We start from the raw sequence: 10000 nt of genomic DNA on the forward strand, positions 1-10000 counted from the left end.
CCAGGGGCCTGGGGAACATTTTCAACACTTTGGGGCATTTTTAAACACTTTGCTCTTTATCCCCCTCTCCCAACCAGGGGGCCTGGGGAGCCTCCTCCTGCGGGGATGGGGAACCAGGGGCCTGGGGAACATTTTCAACACTTTGGGGCATTTTTAAACACTTTGCTCTTTTTTTCCCCTCTCCCAACCAGGGGGCCTGGGGAGCCTCCTCCTGCGGGGATGGGGAACCAGGGGCCTGGGGAACATTTTCAACACTTTGGGGCATTTTTAAACACTTTGCTCTTTATCCCCCTCTCCCAACCAGGGGGCCTGGGGAGCCTCCTCCTGCGGGGATGGGGAACCAGGGGCCTGGGGAACATTTTCAACACTTTGGGGCATTTTTAAACACTTTGCTCTTTTTTTCCCCTCTCCCAACCAGGGGGCCTGGGGAGCCTCCTCCTGCGGGGATGGGGAACCAGGGGCCTGGGGAACATTTTCAACACTTTGGGGCATTTTTAAACACTTTGCTCTTTTTCCCCCTCTCCCAACCAGGGGGCCTGGGGAGCCTCCTCCTGCGGGGATGGGGAACCAGGGGCCTGGGGAACATTTTCAACACTTTGGGGCATTTTTAAACACTTTGCTCTTTTTTTCCCCTCTCCCAACCAGGGGGCCTGGGGAGCCTCCTCCTGCGGGGATGGGGAACCAGGGGCCTGGGGAACATTTTCAACACTTTGGGGCATTTTTAAACACTTTGCTCTTTTTTTTCCCTCTCCCAACCAGGGGGCCTGGGGAGCCTCCTCCTGCGGGGATGGGGAACCAGGGGCCTGGGGAACATTTTCAACACTTTGGGGCATTTTTAAACACTTTGCTCTTTATCCCCCTCTCCCAACCAGGGGGCCTGGGGAGCCTCCTCCTGCGGGGATGGGGAACCAGGGGCCTGGGGAACATTTTCAACACTTTGGGGCATTTTTAAACACTTTGCTCTTTTTTTCCCCTCTCCCAACCAGGGGGCCTGGGGAGCCTCCTCCTGCGGGGATGGAGAACCAGGGGGCCTGGGGAGCCTCCTCCTGCGGGGATGGAGAACCAGGGCGCCTGGGGAGCCTCCTCCTGCGGGGATGGAGAACCAGGGGGCCTGGGGAGCCTCCTCCTGCGGGGATGGGGAACCAGGGGCCTGGGGGGCCTCCTCCTGCGGGGATGGAGAACCAGGGGGCCTGGGGAGCCTCCTCCTGCGGGGATGGGGAACCAGGGGGCCTGGGGAGCCTCCTCCTGCGGTGATGGAGAACCAGGGGCCTGGGGAGCCTCCTCCTGCGGGGATGGAGAACCAGGGGGCCTGGGGAGCCTCCTCCTGCGGGCATGGAGAACCAGGGGGCCTGGGGAGCCTCCTCCTGCGGGGATGGGGAACCAGGGGGCCTGGGGAGCCTCCTACTGCGGGGATGGAGAACCAGGGGCCTGGGGAGCCTCCTCCTGCGGGGATGGAGAACCAGGGGGCCTGGGGAGCCTCCTCCTGCGGGCATGGAGAACCAGGGGGCCTGGGGAGCCTCCTCCTGCGGGGATGGGGAACCAGGGGGCCTGGGGAGCCTCCTCCTGCGGGGATGGAGAACCAGGGGGCCTGGGGAGCCTCCTCCTGCGGGCATGGAGAACCAGGGGGCCTGGGGAGCCTCCTCCTGCGGGGATGGAGAACCAGGGGGCCTGGGGAGCCTCCTCCTGCGGGGATGGAGAACAAGGGGCCTGGGGAGCCTCCTCCTGCGGGGATGGAGAACCAAGGGGCCTGGGGAGCCTCCTCCTGCGGGCATGGAGAACATGGGGGCCTGGGGAGCCTCCTCCTGCGGGGATGGAGAACCAGGGGGCCTGGGGAGCCTCCTCCTGCGGGGATGGGGAACCAGGGGGCCTGGGGAGCCTCCTCCTGCGGTGATGGGGAACCATGGGGCCTGGGGAGCCTCCTCCTGCGGGGATGGAGAACCAGGGGGCCTGGGGAGCCTCCTCCTGCGGGGATGGAGAACCAGGGCGCCTGGGGAGCCTCCTCCTGCGGGGATGGAGAACCAGGGGCCTGGGGAGCCTCCTCCTGCGGGGATGGAGAACCAAGGGGCCTGGGGAGCCTCCTCCTGCGGGCATGGAGAACATGGGGGCCTGGGGAGCCTCCTCCTGCGGGCATGGAGAACATGGGGGCCTGGGGAGCCTCCTCCTGCGGGGATGGAGAACCAGGGGGCCTGGGGAGCCTCCTCCTGCGGGGATGGAGAACCAGGGGGCCTGGGGAGCCTCCTCCTGCGGGCATGGAGAACCAGGGGGCCTGGGGAGCCTCCTCCTGCGGGCATGGAGAACCAGGGGGCCTGGGGAGCCTCCTCCTGCGGGCATGGAGAACCAGGGGGCCTGGGGAGCCTCCTCCTGCGGGGATGGGGAACCAGGGGGCCTGGGGAGCCTCCTCCTGCACCAGGGGGCCTGGGGAGCCTCCTCCTGCACCAGGGGGCCTGGGGAGCCTCCTCCTGCGGGGATGGGGAACCAGGGGGCCTGGGGAGCCTCCTCCTGCGGTGATGGGGAACCATGGGGCCTGGGGAGCCTCCTCCTGCGGGGATGGGGAACCAGGGGGCCTGGGGAGCCTCCTCCTGCGGGGATGGGGAACCAGGGGCCTGGGGAGCCTCCTCCTGCACCAGGGGGCCTGGGGAGCCTCCTCCTGCGGGGATGGGGAACCAGGGGGCCTGGGGAGCCTCCTCCTGCGGGGATGGGGAACCAGGGGCCTGGGGAACATTTTCAACACTTTGGGGCATTTCACAAGCGCTTCCCTCGCTTACGGCCACACCACCCTGAATGAGCCCGATCTCGTCTGATCTCGGAAGCCAAGCAGGGTCGGGCCCAGTTAGTACTTGGATGGGAGACCGCCTGGGAATACTGGGTGCTGTAAGCATTTTTTTTTGCCATTATTTGTGGGTCAGAAAGTGAGAAAAGTGACCTAAAATAGAACCGGGACTAGGCGGCAGTTCCCCCCACCAGGCGGCGGCATTTGGGGCATTATTTGTGGGTCAGAAAGTGAGAAAAGTGACCTAAAATAGAACCGGGACTAGGCGGCAGTTCCCCCCACCAGGCGGCGGCATTTGGGGCATTATTTGTGGGTCAGAAAGTGAGAAAAGTGACCTAAAATAGAACCGGGACTAGGCGGCAGTTCCCCCCACCAGGCGGCGGCATTTGGGGCATTATTTGTGGGTCAGAAAGTGAGAAAAGTGACCTAAAATAGAACCGGGACTAGGCGGCAGTTCCCCCCACCAGGCGGCGGCATTTGGGGCATTATTTGTGGGTCAGAAAGTGAGAAAAGTGACCTAAAATAGAACCGGGACTAGGCGGCAGTTCCCCCCACCAGGCGGCGGCATTTGGGGCATTATTTGTGGGTCAGAAAGTGAGAAAAGTGACCTAAAATAGAACCGGGACTAGGCGGCAGTTCCCCCCACCAGGCGGCGGCATTTGGGGCATTATTTGTGGGTCAGAAAGTGAGAAAAGTGACCTAAAATAGAACCGGGACTAGGCGGCAGTTCCCCCCACCAGGCGGCGGCATTTGGGGCATTATTTGTGGGTCAGAAAGTGAGAAAAGTGACCTAAAATAGAACCGGGACTAGGCGGCAGTTCCCCCCACCAGGCGGCGGCATTTGGGGCATTATTTGTGGGTCAGAAAGTGAGAAAAGTGACCTAAAATAGAACCGGGACTAGGCGGCAGTTCCCCCCACCAGGCGGCGGCATTTGGGGCATTATTTGTGGGTCAGAAAGTGAGAAAAGTGACCTAAAATAGAACCGGGACTAGGCGGCAGTTCCCCCCACCAGGCGGCGGCATTTGGGGCATTATTTGTGGGTCAGAAAGTGAGAAAAGTGACCTAAAATAGAACCGGGACTAGGCGGCAGTTCCCCCCACCAGGCGGCGGCATTTGGGGCATTATTTGTGGGTCAGAAAGTGAGAAAAGTGACCTAAAATAGAACCGGGACTAGGCGGCAGTTCCCCCCACCAGGCGGCGGCATTTGGGGCATTATTTGTGGGTCAGAAAGTGAGAAAAGTGACCTAAAATAGAACCGGGACTAGGCGGCAGTTCCCCCCACCAGGCGGCGGCATTTGGGGCATTATTTGTGGGTCAGAAAGTGAGAAAAGTGACCTAAAATAGAACCGGGACTAGGCGGCAGTTCCCCCCACCAGGCGGCGGCATTTGGGGCATTATTTGTGGGTCAGAAAGTGAGAAAAGTGACCTAAAATAGAACCGGGACTAGGCGGCAGTTCCCCCCACCAGGCGGCGGCATTTGGGGCATTATTTGTGGGTCAGAAAGTGAGAAAAGTGACCTAAAATAGAACCGGGACTAGGCGGCAGTTCCCCCCACCAGGCGGCGGCATTTGGGGCATTATTTGTGGGTCAGAAAGTGAGAAAAGTGACCTAAAATAGAACCGGGACTAGGCGGCAGTTCCCCCCACCAGGCGGCGGCATTTGGGGCATTATTTGTGGGTCAGAAAGTGAGAAAAGTGACCTAAAATAGAACCGGGACTAGGCGGCAGTTCCCCCCACCAGGCGGCGGCATTTGGGGCATTATTTGTGGGTCAGAAAGTGAGAAAAGTGACCTAAAATAGAACCGGGACTAGGCGGCAGTTCCCCCCACCAGGCGGCGGCATTTGGGGCATTATTTGTGGGTCAGAAAGTGAGAAAAGTGACCTAAAATAGAACCGGGACTAGGCGGCAGTTCCCCCCACCAGGCGGCGGCATTTGGGGCATTATTTGTGGGTCAGAAAGTGAGAAAAGTGACCTAAAATAGAACCGGGACTAGGCGGCAGTTCCCCCCACCAGGCGGCGGCATTTGGGGCATTATTTGTGGGTCAGAAAGTGAGAAAAGTGACCTAAAATAGAACCGGGACTAGGCGGCAGTTCCCCCACCAGGTGGCGGCATTTGGGGACCCGTAGTGTGGGCAGAAAACTCACCAAAGTGACTTAAAATAGAACCGGTGCAGGCGGCATGTTCCCCCACCAGATGGCGGCATTTGGGGACCCGTAGTGTGGGCAGAAAACTCACCAAAGTGACTTAAAATAGAACCGGTGCAGGCGGCATGTTCCCCCACCAGATGGCGGCATTTGGGGACCCGTAGTGTGGGTAGAAAACTCACCAAAGTGACTTAAAATAGAACCGGTGCAGGCGGCATGTTCCCCCACCAGATGGCGGCATTTGGGGACCCGTAGTGTGGGTAGAAAACTCACCAAAGTGACTTAAAATAGAACCGGTGCAGGCGGCATGTTCCCCCACCAGATGGCGGCATTTGGGGACCCGTAGTGTGGGCAGAAAACTCACCAAAGTGACTTAAAATAGAACCGGTGCAGGCGGCATGTTCCCCCACCAGATGGCGGCATTTGGGGAGCCGTAGTGTGGGCAGAAAACTCACCAAAGTGACTTAAAATAGAACCGGTGCAGGCGGCATGTTCCCCCACCAGATGGCGGCATTTGGGGACCCGTAGTGTGGGCAGAAAACTCACCAAAGTGACTTAAAATAGAACCGGTGCAGGCGGCATGTTCCCCCACCAGATGGCGGCATTTGGGGAGCCGTAGTGTGGGCAGAAAACTCACCAAAGTGACTTAAAATAGAACCGGTGCAGGCGGCATGTTCCCCCACCAGATGGCGGCATTTGGGGACCCGTAGTGTGGGCAGAAAACTCACCAAAGTGACTTAAAATAGAACCGGTGCAGGCGGCATGTTCCCCCACCAGATGGCGGCATTTGGGGACCTGCAGTGTGGGTAGAAAACTCACCAAAGTGTCCTAAAATAGAACCGGGACCAGGGGGCCTCTTCCCCCACCAGGTGGCGGGCTTGGGGGGCTTGGTTTCCGGGTAGAAAACTCACCAAAGTGTCCTAAAATAGAACCGGGACCAGTGGGCATGCTCCCCCACCAGGCGGCGGGCTTGGGGGGCTTGGTTTGCGGGTAGAAAACTCACCAAAGTGTCCTAAAATAGAACCAGGACCAGGGGGCATGTTCCCCCACCAGGCGGCGGGCTTGGGGGGCTTGGTTTGCGGGTAGAAAACTCACCAAAGTGTCCTAAAATAGAACCGGGACCAGGGGGCCTCTTCCCCCACCAGGCGGCGGGCTTGGGGGGCTTGGTTTGCGGGTAGAAAACTCACCAAAGTGACCTAAAATAGAACCGGGCTAGGCGGCATGTTCCCCCACCAGGCGGCGGGCTTGGGGGGCTTGGTTTGCGGGTAGAAAACTCACCAAAGTGTCCTAAAATAGAACCGGGACCAGGGGGCATGTTCCCCCACCAGGCGGCGGGCTTGGGGGGCTTGGTTTGCGGGTAGAAAACTCACCAAAGTGTCCTAAAATAGAACCGGGACCAGGGGGCATCTTCCCCCACCAGGCGGCGGGCTTGGGGGGCTTGGTTTGCGGGTAGAAAACTCACCAAAGTGTCCTAAAATAGAACCGGGACCAGGGGGCCTCTTCCCCCACCAGGCGGCGGGCTTGGGGGGCTTGGTTTGCGGGTAGAAAACTCACCAAAGTGACCTAAAATAGAACCGGGCCAGGCGGCATGCTCCCCCACCAGGCGGCGGGCTTGGGGGGCTTGGTTTGCGGGTAGAAAACTCACCAAAGTATCGGCAAAATAGAACCAGGGAAGGGGGGGATGTCGGTCACAAGGTGCCCGAGTCAGAGAACCAGGAAAACGGACATAAATCCAGAAAACCTCGGTGTCTGACTGCTCCTCAAAAAGTGGTCTTTTTGATGTCACGAGCGCAACCACCTAGAGGTTAATGGGGAGGGATGGTGTGAGCGCAAACGGATTTTTCCTAAGTGTGACTGCTCCTCAAAAAGTGGTCTTTTTGATGTCACGAGCGCAACCACCTAGAGGTTAATGGGGAGGGATGGTGTGAGCGCAAACGGATTTTTCCTAAGTGTGACTGCTCCTCAAAAAGTGGTCTTTTTGATGTCACGAGCGCAACCACCTAGAGGTTAATAGGGAGCGAGTACAACAGGGGAGGGAGTGAATGGGCTCGGACTGTGGCCGAGCCTGGTGCCTCAAAATCGGACAAGGTTGGACTGGAAGCCCGCTGAGAACTCTGGTTCTTTTGCCAGACGAAACGAATTTTTTCCGAGTGTGACTGCTCTGCAAAAAGTGGTCTTTTTGATGTCACGAGCGCAACCACCTAGAGGTTAATGGGGAGGGAGTGGAAAAAACGACAAAGTGTTGAGCTCCGGACCGGGATGGCGGGCGACTCGAGCGGTCATGCCCGACTTTGAGACACTTTGTCGCGGTCATGCGAGCGACCTCCACTGCTCCCCGGAGGTGCCCCGGACCGGGTTGGCGGGTGACTCGAGCGGTCGTGCCCGACTTTGAGACACTTTGTCGCGGTCATGCGGGCGTCCTCCGCCGGTCCCCGGAGGTGCCCCGGACCGGGTTGGCGGGTGACTCAAGCGGTCATGCCCGACTTTGAGACACTTTGCCGCGGTCATGCGGGCGTCCTCCGCCGGTCCCTGGAGGTGCCCCGGACCGGGTTGGCGGGTGACTCGAGCGGTCGTGCCCGACTTTGAGACACTTTGTCGCGGTCATGCGGGCGTCCTCCGCCGGTCCCTGGAGGTGCCCCGGACCGGGTTGGCGGGTGACTCGAGCGGTCGTGCCCGACTTTGAGACACTTTGTCGCGGTCATGCGGGCGTCCTCCGCCGGTCCCTGGAGGTGCCCCGGACCGGGTTGGCGGGTGACTCGAGCGGTCGTGCCCGACTTTGAGACACTTTGTCGCGGTCATGCGGGCGTCCTCCGCCGGTCCCCGGAGGTGCCCCGGACCGGGTTGGCGGGTGACTCGAGCGGTCATGCCCGACTTTGAGACACTTTGTCGCGGTCATGCGGGCCTCCTCCGCCGGTCCCTGGAGGTGCCCCGGACCGGGTTGGCGGGTGACTCGAGCGGTCATGCCCGACTTTGAGACACTTTGTCGCGGTCATGCGGGCGTCCTCCGCCGGTCCCTGGAGGTGCCCCGGACCGGGTTGGCGGGTGACTCGAGCGGTCGTGCCCGACTTTGAGACACTTTGTCGCGGTCATGCGAGCGACCTCCGCCGGTCCCCGGAGGTGCCCCGGACCGGGTTGGCGGGTGACTCGAACGGTCGTGCCCGACTTTGAGACACTTTGTCGCGGTCATGCGGGCGTCCTCCGCCGGTCCCTGGAGGTGCCCCGGACCGGGTTGGCGGGTGACTCGAGCGGTCGTGCCCGACTTTGAGACACTTTGTCGCGGTCATGCGGGCGTCCTCCGCCGGTCCCTGGAGGTGCCCCGGACCGGGTTGGCGGGTGACTCGAGCGGTCATGCCCGACTTTGAGACACTTTGTCGCGGTCATGCGGGCGTCCTCCGCCGGTCCCTGGAGGTTCCCCGGACCGGGTTGGCGGGTGACTCAAGCGGTCATGCCCGACTTTGAGACACTTTGCCGCGGTCATGCGGGCGACCTCCGCCGGTCCCTGGAGGTGCCCCGGACCGGGTTGGCGGGTGACTCAAGCGGTCATGCCCGACTTTGAGACACTTTGCCGCGGTCATGCGGGCGACCTCCGCCGGTCCCTGTAGGTGTCCCGGACCGGGTTGGCGGGTGACTCGAGCGGTCATGCCCGACTTTGAGACACTTTGTCGCGGTCATGCGGGCGTCCTCCGCCGGTCCCTGGAGGTGCCCCGGACCGGGTTGGCGGGTGACTCAAGCGGTCATGCCCGACTTTGAGACACTTTGCCGCGGTCATGCGGGCGACCTCCGCCGGTCCCTGGAGGTGCCCCGGACCGGGTTGGCGGGTGACTCAAGCGGTCCTGCCCGACTTTGAGACACTTTGCCGCGGTCATGCGGGCGACCTCCGCCGGTCCCTGGAGGTGCCCCGGACCGGGTTGGCGGGTGACTCGAGCGGTCGTGCCCGACTTTGAGACACTTTGCCGCGGTCATGCGGGCGACCTCCGCCGGTCCCTGGATGTCGGGCTCCAGTGAGGTCGGCGGGGGAAGGCTCGGGCTGAGGCCGACTTCGGTGCCTCAAAGTCGGACAAGGTTGGATTGGAAGTCCGCTGTGTTGAGGACCAGTGGCATTCGGCGGTGGAACGCTCAGAACTTGGCCGACATCGGTGCCTCAACGTCGGACAAGGTTGGAGTGGATGACCGCTGATAACTCTGGTTCTTTTGCCAGACGAAAGAAATTTTTCCCGAGTGTGACTGCTCTGAAAAAAGTGGTCTTTTTGATGTCACGAGCGCAACCACCTAGAGGTTAATAGGGAGGCACCATAACAGGAGAGGGAGTGAAAAGGCTCGGAGGGTGGCCGAGCCTGGTGCCTCAAAATCGGACAAGGTTGGAGTGGATGACCGCTGAAAACTCTGGTTCTTTTGCCAGACGAAAGAAATTTTTTCCGAGTGTGACTGCTCTGAAAAAAGTGGTCTTTTTGATGTCACGAGCGCAACCACCTAGAGGTTAATAGGGAGGCACCATAACAGGAGAGGGAGTGAAAAGGCTCGGAGGGTGGCCGAGCCTGGTGCCTCAAAATCGGACAAGGTTGGAGTGGATGACCGCTGAAAACTCTGGTTCTTTTGCCAGACGAAAGAAATTTTTCCCGAGTGTGACTGCTCTGAAAAAAGTGGTCTTTTTGATGTCACGAGCGCAACCACCTAGAGGTTAATAGGGAGGCACCATAACAGGAGAGGGAGTGAAAAGGCTCGGACGGTGGCCGAGCCTGGTGCCTCAAAATCGGACAAGGTTGGAGTGGATGACCGCTGAAAACTCTGGTTCTTTTGCCAGACGAAAGAAATTTTTCCCGAGTGTGACTGCTCTGCAAAAAGTGGTCTTTTTGATGTCACGAGCGCAACCACCTAGAGGTTAATAGGGAGGCACCATAACAGGAGAGGGAGTGAAAAGGCTCGGAGGGTGGCCGAGCCTGGTGCCTCAAAATCGGACAAGGTTGGAGTGGATGACCGCTGAAAACTCTGGTTCTTTTGCCAGACGAAATAAATTTTTTCCGAGTGTGACTGCTCCTCAAAAAGTGGTCTTTTTGATGTCACGAGCGCAACCACCTAGAGGTTAA

The 10000-nt window shown here is 60.1% G+C and overlaps 1 non-coding gene across 1 annotated transcript; it reads left to right on the forward strand.

Annotated features, from left to right (window-relative positions):
* The first annotated feature begins 2759 nt into the window (after nt 1-2759).
* Nucleotides 2760-2878, forward strand: LOC148058480 (5S ribosomal RNA). Its single transcript, XR_015709793.1, has one exon. It is a non-coding gene; the product is annotated as a 5S ribosomal RNA (ribosomal RNA).
* The last annotated feature ends 7122 nt before the right edge of the window (nt 2879-10000 follow it).

Source organism: Callionymus lyra, unplaced genomic scaffold (genome assembly GCF_982586985.1).
Source record: "Callionymus lyra unplaced genomic scaffold, fCalLyr1.hap1.1 HAP1_SCAFFOLD_77, whole genome shotgun sequence".
NCBI classification, from domain to species: domain Eukaryota; kingdom Metazoa; phylum Chordata; class Actinopteri; order Syngnathiformes; family Callionymidae; genus Callionymus; species Callionymus lyra.